Source organism: Mirounga angustirostris, unplaced genomic scaffold (assembly GCF_029215605.1).
Source record: "Mirounga angustirostris isolate CCGP_5_RB_7025 unplaced genomic scaffold, mMirAng1.0.hap1 SCAF_6, whole genome shotgun sequence".
Classification (NCBI taxonomy): Eukaryota; Metazoa; Chordata; class Mammalia; order Carnivora; family Phocidae; genus Mirounga; species Mirounga angustirostris.
Genome location: NW_026991714.1, coordinates 107,341,966 through 107,363,274, shown reverse-complemented (window position 1 = coordinate 107,363,274; position 21,309 = coordinate 107,341,966). Strand labels below are relative to the sequence as shown.

The window sequence follows — 21,309 nt, the reverse complement described above, 5'->3', positions numbered from 1 at the left end:
CAGCCATCAGAATATAATTATTCAGGAAAAAAGTTAGTCTCATAGCCTTATTTATTTGATGGCACATCATCCGCTTTCCTGGGTAAATGAGACATCTGATTTTTGTGAAGCAACGCTATATACAATATTTGTCACACAATTATGTGGACACGTTTAGCATACCTGTCAGGAAGAAAAAAAAGACCTTAGGGGCTCAGAAGCTTGCCAGGCATATTTATGTATGTTAGAGGTGGCGTGCTTTTCCCAGAACCCTTATCTGTTTTGAAGGCAGTGGATGTTAGAAGTGAAGTCTCTGAGGTCCGTGTTTATTGTTGGTATCTGATGGGAGGCATTTTCAATCAAGTTTAAGGACACGGAAAACGTGCACACACAAGCCCTGAGCATACGTGCACTGTGCACATGCACGCACACATCCACACTTACCCACGTGCACGTGCACATGTGTGCACACACACACACGCACACACACTCACACACACACACACATTGCCTGGAACTAACACATCAAGCAGATGATCTGACCTCTAGAGGATTATTGCTGGAACGGATTTTGTTTTTGTTTTTGTTTTTTCGCTGGAAAGAATTTTCAAATCATCTAGGCCAATCCTTCATGTCATAGATAAGATAACTCACTGCAGCCCAGAGGTGGGAAGAGACTTGCCTACGGTAATTCAGCAAAGGAAAGGCATCGGAGGACCTGAACCCATGGTGGCTAAATCCCATTTCAGCAAGCACCCGACCAAGATAATTTTCTTAGAGCAAAATGTTTCTCCCAGGTTGTGTTGTCTTCTGCAGGGTTCTAATCATAGCCAAGAAAACCCACTTTAGGCAATGTGGACAATACCACCATTCTTGTTTATTAAAAGGAACTGGACACATCGTCAGAGTTGGTCTTTATACAGACCAGACTCCATTCCAACCACCTAGTTCCCTGAGGTTGGCAAAACTTGTGGATTAAAACTGCCCCAGAGAATGGCGTCTCCATGCTGGGCAGATGACTGTGATTTCCTGGAGTTTGGTCCTTTTGGGGTCTGTTCCCATTTAGCCCGTAAAAACAGCCCCTCTCCTTCTTCCTTCTCAGATGGACATGGGGAGGATTTCGCATCCTCTGCTGGTGCTTACCCAACAAGACTTCACTGAACATCTGCTACACACAAGTGCGCCTGGGGTGGACGAGGGGCTGGATGCTGAGAAGGACAGTGTGGGCTCAGCCCACTGTAGGTACTCACCTAGAAATGTTATAATTCCCTGCAAGTCAGGGAATGCCTCTTGTCATTCATTCATCCCTATATTGATCCTTTTACTAAACTACCAACATGTCAGTAAGTGGTAGCTCTTGCACTAAAAAGCAATGTTTCATTTTCTTATATGCCATAAGGCCACGCTTTACCACCTTTATGAGGATTGCATAATTATTTTTATATTTATACATAAACATCTATTGAACTTTGGTCATATGGCAGGTAAATGATCCCGTAGGTGCCTTTCCCTAGGTAATCTCATCTCGTTTCTCTCCCAGCCCTAGGAGACGGTCATTCATGTTACTGCCATTTTTTCGGAGGAGATTTCCCACACGTATTTTGCTCCGGGTTACACGGGCAAGAAATGGCAGAGATGTGAGTCATCGCCAAAGACACTGTACTGTGCGGTTGGAGGAGGTGTCCTGGAGGTGGGTGGCCTTTGAGTTGGACCTGGAAAAATTTGGAAAAGTCAAGAAAAGAGGATGGAGCCTACTAGAAGAGAAGGGAGACTCGCAGACATGACAAGGAGACAAGTGTGCCTGTCTTGGCTGTCTGGTCTACACAACAGAAGGCAACTCTGGCTGATTTGAGTTAAGAGAGAAAGGAGAACCAGGTGCAGAAGCTAGGCTGACTGGCTCACAGAGAAGGCCACCTTGAACATGCTCATCGAGACCGGCCGGCTCATGGGTCCGCAAAAGGCGTCATGCACCGAGAGAGGCTGGTCTCCACGGAGCCATGGCAGAGAGCCTGGGCTTGGCAAGAGCGGGGGCACCTTCTGTGGGCCCATCCTGTGTGCGCGGCAGATCAGACCCCCTCACATTGCCCAAGTGCCCTCTGGCCAAGGCCTGTTTCAGGGAACGGGGAGTCTGGCCCAGCCCTGGGGCCTCAGGCAGTGGGAGACCTTACCCTCTGAAGGCTTGATGCCTTCTCTGACAGGGGAAGCTGGGGTCGAGGTGAGTCTCAAAGGAGGAAGGGTAATCCGGGGGAGGGGGCTGGATGGGAAGGGCATTCTGGGTAGACTGAGGCCCTTGCCTTCGGGGGGTTGAGAAGCAGTGTTGCACAGAGGCTGAGCAGGATGGTTCTGCCCCTCATTTCCTGTGACAGTTTCTTTGTGCCTTATTGGTAAAGTGAGGATAATAGGGGTATTTGCTGATAGGGTCGTTGTCAGGGTTAAGGCAAGGATGTCTAAAATGGTGAGAAGAGTAGCCAGTGTGCCCAAAGGTTCTTGACAAATGTTAGCTGTTACCCAATGCTGTGTTGAGTGTTGTTGCCATCGTGGCTGGAAGATGGGCCCCGTGTGTGGGCCCATGGGCTTGGGTGTGTGCTCGGAGCAGAGGGTGCGGACTGGCCCTGTGGGCCTCTGGGTTCTGAGGTATTGAGAAGCCACTGACTCTTCACCAGCAGGGGATAGACCCAACCACATTTGTGCTTTAGAAGGTTCCCTGTGGTGAAGGTCTGGGAGGACTGGAAGGGGGCACACTAGAGGTGGGGAGACAGTGAGGGGGCCTGTGGCAGGGAGACTGGGGAGTGGGGCCAGTTTGGGGAGCGGCCCAGGAATAGAGCTCACTGGGCTTGACCCTTGATTGGATGAGTGGAGTTGAGTGGGGACAGCCAGCTTTCTAGTGGAAGAACAGTTGCTCAGACTCAGAGGCCATCCACTAGGGGAGCAGGGGATCAAGTTCAGGGGGACAGGCAGGGGCTGGTTAGGGGATTGGTGGAGTGGCCTGGGGAAGGACCATAACTCTAATTAAGGGACCCACTCCATATGAGCAGCCATCCAGGGGGTGACGTCTGGCAGGCACATGGCCCCAGGGGGGCGAGTAGAGAGTTTAGCAGGGAGGCCTAGTGTTGGAGAAGGAGATGAGCCATCAGGGGGTATTTCAGACCCCATGAGGCATGTATGCGCCGAGTCTCAACTGGGAGCAATTTTGCTCCCCAGGGGACATTTGGCAATGTCTAGAGACATTTCTGGTCGTCATGACTGGTGGGTACTAAGGGCATCTAGTGGGTAATGGCCAGGAATGCTGTGAAGCATCTTGCCACACACGGGACAGCCCCAACAGAGATGTATCGGGCCCCAGAGGCCAGCAGTGCCCAGATGGAGAGCCCTGATGCTGAGAGAAAAGAGAAGAGCCCCAAAGCTGGACGCTAGAGGGACACCCACATGTATGGGGCCCGGGGAGCTTGACTGTCTCCCCGGCTCAGGGAGCTTCTCTGCTACCGTGGAGGTGTCGGTGGCCCCCAGGCTGTGATCATTACAATTCTGATGGTTCGCTTTGAACAAGGCCGCCGGAAGCTTTCTCTTTAACCTGGGGAAAAGACCCACCAAGTCAGGAGGTGGGTCCTCCTTCGATACCGACTCAGCGCTCTGCCTCCTGGGCCCTCCCACGCATCCCCTGCCTCCAGCCCGGGGCAACCTGCTACTGCCCTCCCCCCTCCCCACACCTCTGTCTCCTGCACGCCCGCACAGGCATGTCCCCATTCCAGTGACCTTTGGTGCCTGTCCTCTGTCCACGCCCCAATTTATTGCCAATCTCATAAAAAGCCAAACTTGGGAGAGAGTAGATTGAGTTTGCTTCTCACAGCAGAATTTGATTTAAGGCCAAGAAGGTGGCAATTGCTGCAAAGCGGAGATCGGCTATTTCGGGAGTGCTGTGAATGATTTTTTCCATCTCTGAATGACCTTACATATATTCTGCCTCCTGCCCGTCCCCGTGTTGGGATTGATGGGGGTGCTGGGCCTGGGCTCCCATGGGCCCCTGCTGCTACTCCCCATAAATCTGTCTGATGGGCAGAAGCAGCGTGAGCACCTGGCGGAAGGGATGGCTGGAGGGGCTGGTGGGTTAGCACATGGGGGTGTGGGTGGATTCTGGGTGGCACCAGGGCCTCTGCGGTCCCCAGTGCATGCTGATTTGATCCCATGGGGCCGTCCACTGTCACTAAAGGTTCTGCCTGCTGGGGAGAGGTGATCTGGCATGGTTGTCAGCGGTCGTTGAGTACATCAGGGGGCTGCCTCCATCACTCTCCCTGGCCCTGTGCATTCTTGGTCCCTACCCTTGTCAACTCTCCAGCTCTTCCCACATGCTACCACCTTCCCCACCCCAGGATGCCAGAAGGTGCCCCTGTCCTGGGTCAGGAGTTCATAGACTTGGGTTTGGATCTCTTCTACCACTGGCACAGTGGGCCACCTTGAGCAGATTTCTTCTACTCTCTGAGCCTCAACTTTCTAATCTGTAAAATGGGGGTAACACTGGTATAACAGTTTAACCCACCTTCTGGGATTATAAAGAGGCACAAAAGAATATGGGATATGGAATGAGGGGACTCCCATTTGGTTCCTAGCTCCCCTCTGGCTTCGTTCAGGAATGTTCTCCTGGCCTCATTTTCTCCATCTTCAATGAAAGAACGAGTGAAATAGGGGGTTTTGTAACTCATACATACCTTGAGGAGGGCCTCCAAGGGTCCTGCTGGTCAGCGTTGGGGCTGGCTTGTCCCGTCTGCCACAACCAGAGGACCGTGTCTTGACTACTGCCTGTTATCTTCCTGGACTACTAGGCTACAGCTGTGCTCAAAATTTAGAGGGTGGGTCTTCTAGAAGGCACCCGAGAAGGTCTTTTGACAAGGGGAACATGTTGATCAATGTCCACATGCCAAAATGAAAATTGTTGTCCTTTACTTGCAAGAATGTGCCCAACAGATGTCCTTGCCCGCCTCCTGGACTCTTGGCCAACCCTGGCCCTCCCCACTCCTTTCCTTATCTCATCCCAGCTTCACACCCCTTTCACTGGTCCCCACCCCAAGAGGGGGCCCAGTGACAGCTGTGGAAAGGCAAGGGACAGAAGGGGTTGATGACAGTCATTTCACACCTTCTTTGGTGACTATAAAAAAAAATAGCTGAAAATGGAATGTTTGGTTTTTAGACTAAGTCAAAACGTCTCTGTGTCAGCATGGGGGTGCCAACACACGGAACCCAGAACCGTCACGGTATCGGGAACCTGTAGGGCACGCAAGGGTGGAGGTGCCACGCCAGCCGAAGTCTGGCTGTGTGTGCATGCTCAGAAGCTGGCTCCCTGCAAGCCCGGCAGGGCTCAGACTCTGGGAGGCCAGCTCCCCTGGCCACCTGCAAGAGAACGGTGGATGAGGTGCTTCCCTCAGGAAGCCTGTGTAGGGGTGTCCATCCCGATTCCCCCTCCAGGCGAGCACCAGATCAGATGGAAGCTCATGTTCTAGGGCCACGGGGAGCTTTTCCAGGGATGTTTCCCTAAAGCAAATGGGCCGGAGAAGCCTAGAGATGGACTGGTCCACCTCCCTCTTACTACCAAGCAGGAGGCGAGAGGAGAGGCTGAAGGACCTTCTCAGAGCCATAGAGCCAGTGAGGGGCCGAGGTGGATGGGCCCCAAGTCTTCCGCGCCAGCTGCTTCTCACCACAGCACCCCCTCGCCCGCCGAGAGTGGACTTGCCCTCTTGACAAACTCAGAATATGTCAACTTTCACATGTGGGTCTTTATGTATGGACAGGGCAAAATAGGGCGTGATGTATAAAGAAGGGAGGAAGGGGGAAACAGCATTTATAGGGCACCACTGGCATGTCTGGGACTCTATGGGGCATTTCCCATGATTTCTGATGGGATCCTAATAACATGTGAGGCATCTGCTCTTGTTCCTGTTTACTGAGGGAGAAATCAGAGCTTCAAAGAGTCAGTTTCTTGCCCAGAGTTCCTCAGAAGGTAAGAAGAACAGAGCTGGCCTGTTGCTTCCTACAGCTGGGGTTAAGATCTGTCCTCTCCATCTTCCAGGCTTAGGAGTTCCCTCTGCCTAGTCTCTGCCAGTCTCTCCCTGTCCTCCCTCCCTCCTCCCTCCCTTCTCCCTCCCCCCTCCCTCCTTCCTCCCTCCTCCCTTCCTCCCTCACTTCCTTCCTTCCTCCCCTCCCTCCCCTCCCTCTCCCTCCCTCCTTCCTCCCTCCCTCCTTTCTTTCCTTCCTTTCTTTCTCTCTCTCTCTCTCTCTCTCTCTCTTTCTTTCTTTCTTTCTTTCTTTCTTTCTTTCTTTCTTTCTTTCTTTCTTTCTTCTTTCTTTCTTTCTTTCTTTCTTTCTTTCTTTCTTTCTTTCTTTCTTCTTTCTTTCTTCTTTCCGTAGTTGATGAGCAACCACTCTCTGCTAAGCACTGTCCTAGGCTCTGGGATGTAGCAACGAACAAAAGAATGATTATAATCCTTCTCTTTGCGGAACTCAAGTTTTAGTGGGGGGAGTGGGTGGAGTGGGAGGTGGAGGGATGAACGACAAATAGAATAAGAGGTGGAGGTATTTGAGTTAGGGCTACTATCCCACAATTTAGACGTCCCAAGCTGGCCATTTCAGAGAGTGTAACCTAATAAAATCTACAGCTGGCAGTACGTGCTCTGGGGAAAGATAAAGCGGGAGGGGTGGCTTAGGAGGCACAGGGTTAAGGTGCTGCTACACAAGGGGTCCTTCCAGCATGTTCATCTGACCATGCACACCTGCGTCTCCATGTAGACCCTGAGTTTGGAGGCAGGAAGTCCAGCACCTCCCTCGGTCCTCAGGCTCCCCATGCTCCCGTCCCCTCCAGCTTGGTCCCTCAGTCAGGCCCGTGGCTCCTAGAACACAGTCTGCTCTGTCTGCCAGGGCAGCTGGCCCTCGAGGAAACCGCCCTCCACGCCATTGTCTGCTGGCCCTTCAGGCCCAGCTGGAGTGTCAGCGCCTCAGAAGCGCCTTCCCGAACCTTGCCCTCCTCCCAGACAGTTTTAATTGCTCCCTCCTCTGCACTCACACACCACTTTATTATAGCACTTAGAGCTGCTCTTCTCTTTAGAAGACGCTGTGATTTATTCATGGGCCTTATTAATGGGCCTCTTCCCGGTGGCTGGTGCAGGGTGGCTGGTGGGCTGCATGAGTGCGTGAGGGAAGGGAGAGAAGCCCAGCGTGAGCTGCAGGGAAGGAGGGTCGGGCGAGGTGGGCCTTGGGCAGAGGTCATCCGAAGTGGGTCTCCTGGGCAGAGGGTGGCCCAGGGCACAGGAAAGGGAGGCCCACGCCTCTGGCACCCTGTGTCCTCCCACAAGCTGTCTGGCCCCACTCCTGGTCTCCAGGCCACACCGGTCTTGCTTCGCCTTCTGCCTCGGTGGCTCTTGTCCTCACTCCCTCCCTGCCTTCTCTCCGAGCTAGCCCTAAGCACCGGCTGGGAAGGCCTCACCCCGCTGCCCCATGTGATGCTCCTCACCCCGCTGCCCCATGTGAAGCTCCTCACTGGACGGCGGGGCGGGGGGGGGGGACACAGGGGAGGGGAGGACGCGCGGGCCCGGTTTGTGGCTTCTGGTGCGGACTGCCCGCCTCTGTTTGGGTTCTAGCTGCGACCTTGGGCACATGGGCTGTCTTTTCTGTCCTTCCTCGTCCTTTCCTCTGTGAAGTGGGTAGGAACTGTCCTGGCCCCATGGGGGGTGGGGAACCTTGCCCAAGATGACACACACAGAGTGCCAGCCCAGAGCGGGCATGTAGTACATGCTTAGTTAGCATGAGTTTCCTCCTTCGACTGTCTCTTTCCCTTCAGGGCGGCTCCTGGAGGAGAGGGGCCCTCCTGCCCTTGATCCCTGCCACACGGACCTGCGGCTGGGCGAGCCCGGCAACGGCTGCTGAGCCAACCCTTCCCGAGGGAGCAGAGGGGCAGGCTCCGAGGGGCCAGAGGCTTCAGTGCAGGGAAGAGGCCGGGCCCCTTGTTTCTGTGAGCTGAGCACCGGATCTCCCCTTTGCACGTGCTGACGAGTGACTCTCTGCCCATCTGGGAACAAGGTTGCCAGAGAAACCAGAGATGCCTGGAGCCCACTCTTGGCCTCTTGCTGAAACGCTTCTCTCTGCGAGATTATATATTCTGGGCCACATCCCTCCCATCGACACTTCCTCCCTCACTTTACTCCTTTTCTTACTCCTCCATCATAAAAATCTCCAGAAACAGGTTTTGTTCAAAGTGAATGAGGCAATAAATTCTCTGTTTCTGACAGGCCGACAAGAGAGATAAATTCTGTAATGGGAGATGCAGGCCTGCTCTCCTGCCCTGGGGAGCTCTGCCAATGTTCACGTCTGTCCAGGGAAGCGGGGACCGTGTGGGGGGGAAAGGAGGCATCAGGAGGCCCCTGGGCCCATCTTGGGAGCCTGAGTTCAGGTGGGTAGGTATTCAGTCCAGGGGGGATCCCAGTCACCAATCAGGCTGCTCGTGACCTGGGGCAGGTTTCCTGGTGTGTCTGTGTGGCTGGCTGACAAGCTGGGTGGAATGAGTCCCATTCATTCATTCATTCATTCATGCAATTTCCTATCTAATTCATTCACAGATTAAGGATACCTAATTCCCTTCAAGTATCGCCTTCTTTAAGAAGCCTTTCCACAAAGGACTGAAAATATTTGCAATTCAAGTCATTGCAAAAGATTGATTTCCCTGGTAAATAAAGAGCTCCTACAAATCATTAAGAAAAATAAACAACCCCATAGGAATCTGGGCAAAGGATATAAACAAACAGCTCACAAAAAGGTAGTAGGAAGGGCACTACACCCAATGACATGGGGAAAAGACTGACTCTCCCTCCTGATGAGGAAAGTCCGACGGAAGTGTCCCTGAGATGCTACTCCCTCTTCATCCCCAGGCAGCTCAAGACCCCGTTATCAGGGTGTGGTACAGGAGCATGCTGCCAGTCGGTGGGCACGGTGTGCAAACACTGTGGAGATGGATCTGACCCAGCGCCTCTGGAAGGTCACGTGGCAGGACCTCAACACTGCCGCTACCCTGCAAATCTGCCCCTAGAGGTGCAGCCTACCTCTGATGTGCAAGATCATGCTACACGGACAGGATGGTTTACTGAAGCACTTTCCATATCATCAAAGACTGGAAACCACCGAAAGGTCCATCACTAGGGAGTTGGTTAAATAATTTATGGCAGATTTGCACAGTGAGTACTATGCAGTCATTTACAAAAAGGTAGTAGGGAGCACCTTTATGCGCTAACGTGAGCTCCAAGATACATATTTAAGTGAAAAGGGCAAGGCATTCAATGGGATGTAATGCAAAATACGTTGTTATTTGTGTAAAAGTGAAGAAAACGAATATATATACATCTTCACTTTTATACAGATGGTAGCGTGATTTGTATTATGTCCAATACAATACAGTCTCTGTAACGTGGAGCACGCCGCACACGGTGTATGCATGCGTGCTTCTATACGTCTGTCTGGGTGAGGTCAAAGACCTGTGAACAGTGGCTGCTTCTGGGGAGCAGAGCCAAGAAACGGGAGGCTGGGGACACTGGTGGGAGGGAGGCTTTTCCCTATATATTCTTTGTGTTTTGGAGTTTTAATCCTGTGAATGTATTACCTATTCAAAAGAAAATAAATGCCATTAGCCTTTTAAAAAAGAGATAAAGGAGTCTTCCTTGACTCTCTTAACTGAGGCTGAGGTCTGGGAATAGGTAAGGTGAGGAATGGTTGAAGGACCTGCAAGGGCCGGTGTCTGGAGAAATCGTGGCACAATCTGGGGATCATGCAGCCGGGTATGGGTGGAGCATAGTTTTGGGGACCCTTGGTAAGAATGAGGTGATAAGAAGCACAGGGGATGGATGGAGACAGAATGCTGTGTCAAGTTAAAAGAGTTTGGATTTTGCTGCAATGAGGGGCTCTTGAAGTTCTTAAGCAGGGGCAGGAAACGGTCAGGTTATATTTGCGGAAGAACCTCTCGGAGGCCGTGTGGCAAGTGGCCTGCGGAGAGTTTGTGTGCCTGACCCTCCACCCTGCCTTTCTTAGCATTTTCTTATTCCGTCTAAAGTAATGCTGACAGGCAGGTGGAATTCATTCTATTGCACATGGGGAAACTGAGGCTCCAGGATAGTTGAGTCACTGGGCTAAGATCTCACAGCTTAGAATTGGGACTCGAACTCAGGACTATGTGTCTCTGGAGCCTGAGCTCGGAACACGGCCCTGTGTGCTCTGCATGGGCTCATGGGTCTGTGAGAATCATGACTGCAGTGGCCATCGTCGGGTCCTTGACCTTCAAGTATTTGGCCAATTAAGTCAATGGCTGCAACTGCAGAATCTTCTCAGCAAGCTCTCAGCAACTCCCTGGTGCCTCTCACACTGAGTAAGGCTCACAGGCTGCCTTAGTCTCTGATCTTATCCACTGGAAGGGAAGAAGCCCATTTCTTTATGGCTTGTTTCCCTCTTCTAAGGACGTGGCAAAGGTCAAAGGCAGACTTCTCACAGGTAGCAACAGAAAGGGGTAGAAGGAGGTTTCCATTCGATGGGGTCTGGGGGAGATGAATTCGGCTCCAATGAGGCCGAGCCTTCTAGATTTCCTTCCTGATCATTTGGTTTGCATTTTCCTGCCATTTCTTTGCCTGTGTTTTTCTGTGATTCCCATTTTATAAATGTGAAAACCGAGACTCAGAGAGCAGCAACTCGTTTGAAGCTGTCTGGTTTGTCAACGGTAGCATCAGGTCTTAACCTCTTGCTTTGGGATCCCAGATCTTTCTCCCACAGGATGCTTCTTTTTCCTCACTATTAATATGGGTTTATTTGATTTCTCCTGGAACTAACCCATAAATGGTTTGTGATTTCTTTGACAGACGTTCAGTAAGGAGAAATCCTAGTCCTCCCTGTTGCAAAACTGGTATTTTCACTATTTGTGTCCAGGTGTCTGGCCTATTAGCCGTTGAGCCCTGGGGCGGGATGGGTGCCCACTAGAGGCTGAACCCAGGAGCCGGGGTGAGACAATGGGCAGCTCAAGAACAAGGCGCTGCTGGGTCTCTGCTGTGAAGACCACCACTGGCTAGTTTAATTAAGAGCTGGGGGAGGGGTGTGCTGGGGAGAAGAAGGGTGCATTGTGTCCAGGGAGCTGATGAGGTCAGCCAAGGAGCGCTGGGAGGGGCCTGGGAACGAGAGGACACTCGCCTACCTCCGGGATGGCCCAGGATCCCAGCGAGAGTAGGTCTGCATGGGATGCCGCTGGGGACGAACTGCAGTGGGACTGACTTCTAGACTAGCTGCGTCCTCAGATGCTGACCCTCCTGGGCCACGGATGGAAGGTCTCCAGGCTCCCTCCAGGCTCCCTGGAGCTCCCTTCTGACTTTTCCCCAAGCCTAGCCCCAGGGTTCCCATGTCAGGTTGGCCAATCACACTCTGTGACTTAGGGTAAGTCCTGGCAACCGGCTGAGCCTTGATTTTTTCATATGCAAAATGGAAGTAAGTCGTGATTGCTTTCTCTATCGCCGCACCATTTTGGGGTGGACTAACTGTGTAAGCAGACGAGCTGCGGCATAGAAATCACAAAGCACTGTATAAGTGCCTCAGGAAAACGTTTTAAAGAAAAATAATCAAGATTTCCAGCTTTGACATTGTCCCCAGGTGATCTGGGGGAAGGCATTTCTCTTCTCTGGGTTTGATTTCCCCACGTAGCCACCAGATCAAAGATGACAAAGGTACCTTGCCCCTATTCCACCCAATGCTGGTGACAGACCTCACTCATGGATCACTGGGGGTAATGGCAGACCTCACTCTGGTGATCTTCCTGACGTGCCTGGATGCTTGTTTCAGAACCCTTCCTAACACAGCCTCCAGGCAGCTACCGCCACTCTGTCAGAGTGGCTGGGAGGAGAGATCTGTTGTCCATTGATGAGCACGTGAGCTCTGATGCTCTCTGACATCTTGGACCGGAGGGACCCAGGGTTCAGGCCCTGGAGAGGAGCTTGGAGACTCCCTCGAGCTGTCCCAGTGCTACAGGGAGTTTCCTTTTATCTGGTTCAAGCATCTCAAGTATTGTGCAGCAGATAATGGCTTCCACTGGGGAGTTCCCTGATAATTTCCAAGAAATTAAAAAAAAAATGACTCCTGCAAAGTCAATGGAATGCAAGCGAGTGACTTAATAAATTCACACCCCCACACATGCTTGTGCTCCCTCTTGTTCTCAACATGAAGCTGGGTGGGGTAAAATATTTTTGAAGCTCGAGCTTCCAAAGGGCACAGAGCGTGGGGAGGGTTGCCCACAGTAGTAGGGACCTGCTCTGGGGAGGCGCTGTGTGCTTCTCACCTCCCTGCAGCGGGGATTATCGTCATCCCCTATGTTACAAATGAGGAAACTTGGACCCAGAGAACAGAAGCCGGTTGTCCAAGGTCATCTGGCTTGTAAGTGATGAGGCAGGGTCCCAAACCTGGCTTCTGAAGCCCCCACCTTTCTGGGGGAAACCACACCACCTGCCGAGTGAAAGTCTCTACAAGTTGGAATATTTCTAGGAGTTACGGGGGAAGTGTTTCCTCATTGTTGATGTTAGGAAAAGCATTGTCTGAGTGTTACCCACCACTGCACCATCCATGTGTCTCTTCTGAGTCGGACGGGAGCCCTTTGCCTCTTTGCCAGGCTCGCAGCTGTAGACACAAGAACCAGGCAGTGCAAGAAGCCGGTAGAGTGGGTTCTGGTCTAGCTAGCAAGCAGTTCTGGCTCCTCTCCAGACAGAAGTCCCTTCGTGAAACCATGATGAGACCCTACTTGCAGCCCTAGCACTGTGGTTAACGGTGTGATTTCTGGAGCCAGGCTGCCTGGGTTCTTTCCTCAATTTTGCCGCATATTAGCTGTGTAACCTTGAACCTCTCTGTGCCTCAGTTCTTCATCGGTTAAATGAGAGTGATACTCTCCCCTACCCCACAGCGTTGCTGAGAGATCAAATGAGTTAATCTACATGAAGCAACTAGACAACAGTTCTAGTCCATAGGAAGCATTCAGTAGGGGTTAGTTAAGAAAGAATCCTGATTCTCCGGGCTTGGCCCCAGGCACAGAGAAGTGAGGGGTGACTCGGTGGCATCCGGGGCCTTGCAGATTTCACCATGACACACCCAACTGGAGTAGCGTCTTTATTCTGGGGCTCTCTTCAAAGAAGCTGCAGAGCTTCTTTCTCATATTTGGCTGAAGTTCGGTGATATCAGCTCCTCCTCCAGGAAGCCCTCCTGGATAGGCGGGCTGGTCTGCTCACGCTCCCTGCTGCGGGCTCCCAGCCCCCGCTGCCGATGCCACCCTTTGGCCTCAGACAAAGCGGGCACCAGCAGCGGCAGCCCCGGGGCCAACTCGGTGGCTTTCATGAAGCTTGAGCTCCCGGGAGCCCGAGCTGGGTTGGTCTGCTTTGAATGCTATTTGCATTGCAATAGGCAAGCCTAGCCTTCAATACAGGCCCCTTCTCTTTTGACAGAACAGCCTCACAATTGCCTATTGACCGGGCACCTGTTCCTGCCCCAGACATTATGCAAATGCCGGCCAGGAGCGAAGCCGCCAGCCCCCCGGGCCATTGTGCATTGAACCCTGATGGCACCCTGCCAGCTCCCAGCGGCCTTTGTTTCCCCGGCTGCGCTGAGCCCCCCCCCCCGCCCCCGCCCCCGCCCCCCCCCCCCCCCCCCCGCCTGAGGTGCCCCGCCGAGGAGCCTCCCGCTGACAGCTACTTGGGTCCTTGCACCTGAAGAAAGACCCTGCAAGCTGGAGGCTGGCCCATGCTGAGCCCAGCCTGCCCCCCCCCCCCCACCGCCCACGCAGCCAGGGACCAGCCAGGGACCAGCCGGGGCCCTTCACGTCCCTGGGGACGGCTGAGAGGGGCCTGGCAGGCGAGGAGGGGGCAACCCGACGGTGCCATCTGGGGGAGGGGGATTATAATAATCACTCTCACATCTGCTGAGGGCCTTCTAGTTTGCAAAACCCTCTTATGGCCGTTCTCCCTGCAAGGCACACCTGCCCCTTGAGGAGGTGGGCAGGGCAGGGGGATTGTGCGCCTTTCACAGGGAAGGGGACTCAGGCCCCCTGGGAGGAGCTGGCTGATGCCACACAGAGAGTCAGGGGCAGCAGGGGGCCCAGGGCCGTGGTGCCTGCCTCCAGGCCTTTGGGCACGCGGCTTCTCTTGTTGCCTTCCTCTTGTCCACCTCTCCTTGCTCGCGGCTGAGACTCCCCTGGGCCACCATGGAAGGCCGTGCACAGCGTGGCTCCAGCCCGCCTCCTCCTTTCGGGTTCTTCATCCTCTTCTGTTCTCTGGCCTTCACTTTGCCTCATCCCAGAAAGCTGGGTCCCTGGACCAGCAGGATCAGCATCACCTGGGGGCTGTTAGAAATGCCAGTTCCTGGGCCTCGCCCAGACCCGCTGAGTCAGAAGCTCGGGCATGGGTCTGTGTTTTAAAGAGCCCCCATGGGTTCGGAGGCCCCGGCAAGGCGGAGGACCACCTAGCCAGACGGCCAGTTCCACTTCCCTCTCTCCCCGGGCCCCGGCTGTCACTTCTTCCCTCCAGAGCCGTGGCCCCCTCTCCCCGCCGCCATTCCCTCCTTTCTTCGGGGCTCCTGCTGTCGGATGCAGGGAACATTACTCAGCCCCTGGCTGGCCCCAGGCTCCGGGCAGCTCTAAGGACCTCAGTGTAGTGAGGGCACAGTCAGCTGTGTCCTTCAGTGCTTGAAGGCAGAGTGCTGGTGCTTTGGGAGAGGTTGGGAGGTAGTGGAGGGCTGCAGGTGTAGACGGTGGACTGGGATGGCAGGGGAGGCCCCCGCTAGAGGTGTGTGCTGCCCGCAAGGTACACCTGGGGTGGCATCGGAGGAAGGGCGAGGAGAAGTGATGCCGGGGTCCCTCGAGTGGCCCAGATGTCCCTTCACATTCTCCTTGAGCTCCCATCTCACCCCGCTCCGCTAATGGCTACTTTGCATCTAGAAGGAGGCCCGTGATCCGGGAGGCAGGCTGGGTGGGGACCACTGAGTCATTCTGGAGGTGACAGTGGGAGCACCCGAACGCTGCTCTAGCTGGGGGTGCTTTGCAGAGCTGCTCAAGAATGGAGCATGGGGCCTCCAACCACAATGGCCACAGCAGGTGTCCTTGGGAGGGTGGAACCCCCAGAACCCATCGTACTCCTTAATGCCCAGTCCAGTCACATCTGTCCCACTTCCTTGCTTCAGAGGAACCACCAGGATAGGGTATAGGAGCAGAAGCAGGGCGAGCACAGGCGTGACTCTAAGCACCATCCAAGCTGCTCCCCACTAGCCCTTTGGCCCTGACAGCCTTTTACCCAATGCCAAAGTGCTGTAGAGAGTTTGGCCAAGGCAGGGAAATCTGATCTCATGAGAGGCCAGGGCAAGGTTTTCAGAGCCAAGTGTTGGTCTGGTCTCACAATTTGTCTTCCTCAAGTGCTGTCAGAGTGTTCTTTGCCTAAAAGATAAATGTAAAAGAAAAGTAAATAAAGTCAGCCCTCCTCAAAATGCATTCCTTAGTGCAGCATTCAAGGCCCCTTTAGGATGTGGTTGCTGTTGCCCCAGCCCACTCCTTGGGGCTCACCACTCTGTCATTCTATTACCCCTTTGAGGATCTGCTATGTGGTGTCATTTCAACACTTCTTCCTTCTGTGTCCATAGGACTAATTCTACTCACGCTTCCAGACTCCTCAAAGGTCTCCTCCATTGGGAGGACTTCCTTATCCATCCTTCTACTCAAGAAACATTTATTAAGTGCCTACTGGGTACCGATGTTCTGGGCTTTGGGGGTAAGGTGTTGATGGATGAGTTGCTGGTCTCTCAAAAAATTCCTAGGCTAGCTGCCATGCTGAGAGGCCCGGACAAGGGATTAGGGGGACCTGGGTAGGGAGGGCTGACGAGAACTTGAGCACACCCCACTAGGTGAGTTGTTCAGTTGGGACGGGACCAACTAGGAGTGGCTGCCCTGTGTCTGGATGTGAGGATGGTAGAATTAGCTCTAAGATGGGGATGGGAGAGAGACAGACACTGGTTGGAGATCAGATGGGAAGCTGTCGAGTCGGGTCTTGGCTGAGTGGAATTTGAGTTGTCCGAGGCACAGGTGGAAGGAGACGCCCACTGGTAGCTTGATGAGGGGTCTGGCCTTCAGGGAAGGTCCGGGCTGAGAGAGACTGCCAGGCACCAGAGTCTGGAGGGGGCAATGGGACCTTGGGCAGGCTCTCCCGTGCCCCCAGACAGATGTCATGGCAGGGTCTGCTCTGTGTTTCGGGTTCCTGTTGCACCTGCTCTCCCTCCTCGTATTGCTGAGCACTCTGTGTCCTGGTGGGCCAGCACCGCTGATGCTAGGGACACCGAGGAAGCAAGTTGAAATGGCCCAGTTTCCAGGTTGCTGGGGTCTGGTGGCTCGCAAAGGCCCTGAAGCCTCACTACCTCACTTGTGTGTGTGACTCAAATCTCTTTGCTTGTGTCTTTGAGCCAATGTCTGAGTGGCATTTGGAAGGAAAGGGGTCCCTAACCAGACTTGGGCTGCTGGCGCCATGGCCCCCCAGGGAATCAGCAACAGGTTAGGGCCCAGACTGCCCTGGGAGGGAGGTGATGCTGCCCCATTTCACAGAGGAGAAAACAGAGGCCCAGGAAGGAGCACTGATGTGTCCTGATCATTCTGGGATATTAGCAGCAATGACATTTCAAGAGGGTAGAAGACAAAGATTTACTTTTGCAGATGGGGGAACGGAACCCCACAGAGGGGAAGCCACTGGCTCAGGCTCACCTGATGAAACCAGATCCTGACTCTTGGTTCAGTGCCCATTCCACTGCACCGTCCCATCTTCCAGGATGGGTGACATCCTTGGCAGGCTTGGGCTGCTGATCGTCAGGAGAAAGTGCCCAGCCAGGTCTTGGCAGATGCCAGGCCCAGATACCCGAGCACTCAGTGAACATGCTCTGGTCCCCACAAGACATTTGGGAACCGTGGACTCAGGATCTGTTGTCCTTGACAGGCACCAGCTGGGAACCCACTGGGTGCTGGGCACGGGATGCGCTTTGGTGCAACTTTTCCCTGTGAGCTGTCCCAGCAGCTTGCAGAAGCAAAGACCACCCCCCCCCCACCTTTGTCAGATGTGGAAGTGCGGGGCAGAGGGATGAAGCTCTGGCTCCCCTGTATCCCTGAGGGAGGAGGAAGCAGGGTTTGAACGAGGCAGCCTGGCAGCTCCTTCATGTGTCCACCACTGACCAGTCTCCCTTCCGTTGGTCCTCGCACTCCTAGCTTTGCAAAGGGGACCCCTGGGATTCCCTCCTTGCATAGGCTTGTTTCCAGGGCTCCAATTCAGGGTCCTCCCCATTGGGTTTATTTGTATCTGGCCCAGGTGAGAAGAGGTACTTTGGACCCCGAGGCCCAAGTCACCCCACATCACCCAGGGGCGCTGGCTGGGTCCTTCTCCTTCTCGGGTTCCCACTTCCCTTGTGTGCTCCTTGCTGAGGGTGGGGCCACTTTGTGTTTGTAGCAGCCGCCGGGCTCTGGCGGCCTCCCCCTCCTCCGGAGTGCTGGCTATCCATGGCTGCGGAGATGGACTTTCCCTCTGTGGGGTTGGCAAACACTTCCTTGGAAATTGCCATTCAGGCTTCCCCCTTCCAGGTCACCGGCACCTGATTTGTTTGTGAATCAGGAGTGGGGTGGAGGATAATGAAGCTGGAGCCCCTTTCCTTGGCTGTCACGAGAGAAAACCACCCAGCTGAATGGGCTCTGGTACGACTCTTCGAAGGTGGCTTAAAGCCAAGAGGGGACTTGTGGGCCTTTATCTCTCGAGGGGTGTCCCCTCCCCTTGCATGGCTTACACATTTTCCATGGGCTCGCGTCTCTCCTTCCCCATGGACAGCCCATCCGCCCAGCAGCTCTCCTGGTCTGCTCTGAAGCCATGAGCTCTTCTCTGGGCGGATGGCTCAGGCCACCTTCCCTGTGCCTTCAGATCTAGATGTTGGCGAGTTCATCAAGGGCCTACTCTGCACCGGGCCCTGGGCCGTGGTCCTTCTTACTCATGCTCTCCCTTTCTCAATACGAGGTAGGGTTTATCAACCCATTTTACAAGGGAAAAATGAGCAGTGCAGTGCTGAGAAGTGGCAGGAGAGAGACTGAAGGCTGGGACCAGGTCTGCCTCCTTCTTTCCTTGTCATTCTTGGGAGGTCCTCGTAATCCTTTTGTTCAGTTTCCCCATACTACAATATGAGGGCCCCAGAATGGCTTCCACTAGGGTCTGGTGGACTGTGCACTTCTTTTCAACCCTCATGTCCACAATATCTTTTCTTAGTTCTTACTACTTAGGACAGTGATGATTGCATAGTGGGCCTACAGAGAAAACCGTTCACAGCTATGGCATCCATGCAACTCTGCCAGAATTTGAACGACCCGACATCGGGTGTCGCCTTTAATTTTGGCTATAGTGCTCACAGAATATTCTAGAAGCAGTAGAGTCTGAGTCTAGCCTGCTTGCCTTGGTTGAAATCCTGGCTGTGGACACATAGTGGTAGGACTCTGGGTTGTTGAAAGGATTAAATAAATTTCTATGTGTAACATGCATAGAACTGTTTCTGACACATTGTAGCCATTGATTCGCAGTGGTTGTAACAGTAATGGAGTGCACTGGGTCTGAGGAGGGGACTGGGCGATTATTCTGGCGTTTTTCCCCGCTCCTGCTACAAGGCCCAGGACCTGGGGCCCAGATGGGGAGCCGTGGCCTGGGTGTCCTGCCTGTCCCATCCTTCTCGTCTCTGGTGGACACATGGAGAGCGAGAAGGACCATTTCTGGGTCTTTGGTTCCCGGGGACCAGCTGGGGAATACATGTGAGGCCCTGAAAATTCCAAGCTCATGTTAGCCTGATCTGGCGCCCAACGTAGCCCTGGCTGTGATGGGTTCCAGATGGTGCGCAGAGGCCTCGGGGCTTAGGGCCTGGGCCCTGCTGCTCGAGCCTGAGACCCCCAGGAAATGGGCTGAGGCCCACAGAGCTCTCCTTACTCCTTCCAGCCCAGCCTCTGGCCGGTGGTTCCATGGTGCTCCCTGGGCAGCGCAGAAATATATTTGGGGGGCCTCTAAGCTGATCTGAGTAGCCCTCCCTCCTGTGGTCAGAACAGCCCTAGAAAGGTTGGGCAGGACATCAAGGGCAGCCTCCAGCCCGGCTTGCATCACCTCCTCCATGGAGCCTGCCTCTTTCCTCTTCCTCCCTGCCTTGAACCAGCCATTCCTGAACCCATGCAGGGCTGCAGGCACAGGTGGGGCTGTCGTGGCAAAACCTGAACACAGGTTTTGCCCTGTGGTTCTGCCTCCTAGGGGAGGCACTAGCCAGCTATGGTGCAGCTGATATGGGCTGCTTGCAGGAGCCTAGCCCGGGCAGGGTGTGTAGGGGGGCACCAGGGACAGATTTCTGGGGACAGGCAGAGGCTCAGACAGGATGGACAAATAGTCAGCCAGGCAGAGTGTCCCAGGCAAATATGGTGGTATCTGCAAAGTCAGAGAAGTGGGGGTGGGGGCAGGGAGGGGGAGAGAGAGGAGGAGGAGGAGGGGAGGAAAGGAGCAACAGCGGGTCCTTCTGTCTGTCTGTCTGGGCATCTCACATGAAGCATGGGTGGGGAGAGTGTACTGGGGGTCGGTCAGGACCAGGTACAGAGGACTTGGTAGTCACACTATGGAGCTGAGACTCTACCCCGAGGGCAGTGGAGACCTGGGGGTGGGGGAACTGGGGCCAGGGAGGGGGTTGGGGTGGGTGAACTGAGTGGGCTTATTGGTGCATGGGAAGATCACTGTGGCTCCTGTGTGGACAGTGATGAGGGTGCAGGGGAGGGTGAAAGCTGCTGTGGTCCTCCAGGCAGGAGTGGAGGGGAGCTGGGCCTAGGTGCCGGCTGGGGGCATGGAGGGGTTCGGACAGATTTAAGAGTCATTTAGTGCTTCATGGTAGCAATGGGAAGGAAGAGGGAAGGGTTAAGAATGACACCTCTCTGCAGCAAGACTGCCAAGGTTTACACAGATTCTTCTTGCATACCTTCAGTTACAGGCACCTCACTACCTGGTTGTTTAGCAAAGTAGTACCTATTTACTTCAATTTAAATCTGTCTCCATGTGGGTCCTAATGCTGCAGGAGCTGACATAATCCTTATTCTCTAATCGCCCGACAGGCCTTCCAAGGTAGTGTAGTCCCATACACTGTGCTTTTCTCTGTCTTTGTCATGTTTACTGTTGTTGTTACGTGAACGTCCTCAGATTTCTCCCTCCAATTTGGCCATTTTATTCTATATGATTCTGTTTTATTTTTGGTAAACGAAAATACCAAATAATGGATTTACAAAGAGAGTTACAACGGTCACATTGTATAGAACAGCCTCGTCATCCTGCTCAGCTTGTTCTCTTCTGGTAGGTGATTCTGGGGCAGGGGGAATGTCAGATTACAATCAGAAGGTCACTTGGTAAGCATGAAGACAGAGACAAGACAGTCGGCTCACTGGCGTCTCGATGTTTGGAGAGTAAGAGATTTGCCTCAAGTCCCACACTAAGAGTGGTGCCCCAAGAGCTCGAGTCCAGTCTGTCTGACTGCAGAACCTGGCCCATGACCTTGCTCCCCTTCTGCGCCCGTGCAGCAGATGGACAGAAGGTTCAGGATGGGGGTAGGGGCCCAGGTCAGAGGCAAGTACAGAAAGCCAGAGAAGAGCCACGTGGCAGGAGTGGGGAGAAGCAAAGTCGAGTAGGAGGCCTATTTGGAGGAGGTTTTTATGGGCTCGGCTTAGGAGTGAAGGGTTTTGAGGAGCCATTGATGATCCTGGATTGCTGGCTGGGGTACTGGTGGGTGGTGGCATTCTCCCGGCCCCCCCAGGGGACGTCCAGGAGGAGCTGGGCCATAGTGGTGGCAGGAGGAGGGGACGTCAGCCTGGATGTGACATGGGTGTTGGAGGGGCCTCTGGGACCCCTGAGGAGTGGCCCATTGGTCAGCCATTCAGTGCGGGGAAGCATCTCTGTCCTTCCTGCCCTCCCGGTGACTCTGAGTGCAAATCTCTCCCAGGCTGCTCGGCCACTGGCCTCGCTCCAGGCCCGGCACAAAGGATCCCTGGCCACTCTAGCCCGGTGCCGCTTGTCCCCTCCCAGACCGGCTGCCTGTGCCACGCTGCAGGGCCAGGCCACCTCCCCGGAGACTCGCTTCCAGGAACTACCGCGCGGCCGGTTACTGGCACATCCCAGGACCTCTGGGGACGGTGGAGCTGTCCCTTGGGAGTCGGGCTGGCTGATCTGGAGGATCTGGGTCAGAACAAGCCCAGGGAAGTTCGGCGCTCAGCCAGGTCATCGCAGT

At 54.2% G+C, this 21,309-nt stretch overlaps 1 long non-coding RNA gene across 1 annotated transcript; it reads left to right on the top strand.

Annotated features, from left to right (window-relative positions):
• The first annotated feature begins 1,098 nt into the window (after positions 1–1,098).
• On the top strand, positions 1,099–9,581 carry LOC123845480 (uncharacterized). The gene is made up of 3 exons (XR_006791051.2): positions 1,099–1,217; positions 1,520–2,194; positions 8,577–9,581. It is a non-coding gene; the product is annotated as an uncharacterized LOC123845480 (long non-coding RNA).
• Positions 9,582–21,309: the final 11,728 nt, after the last annotated feature.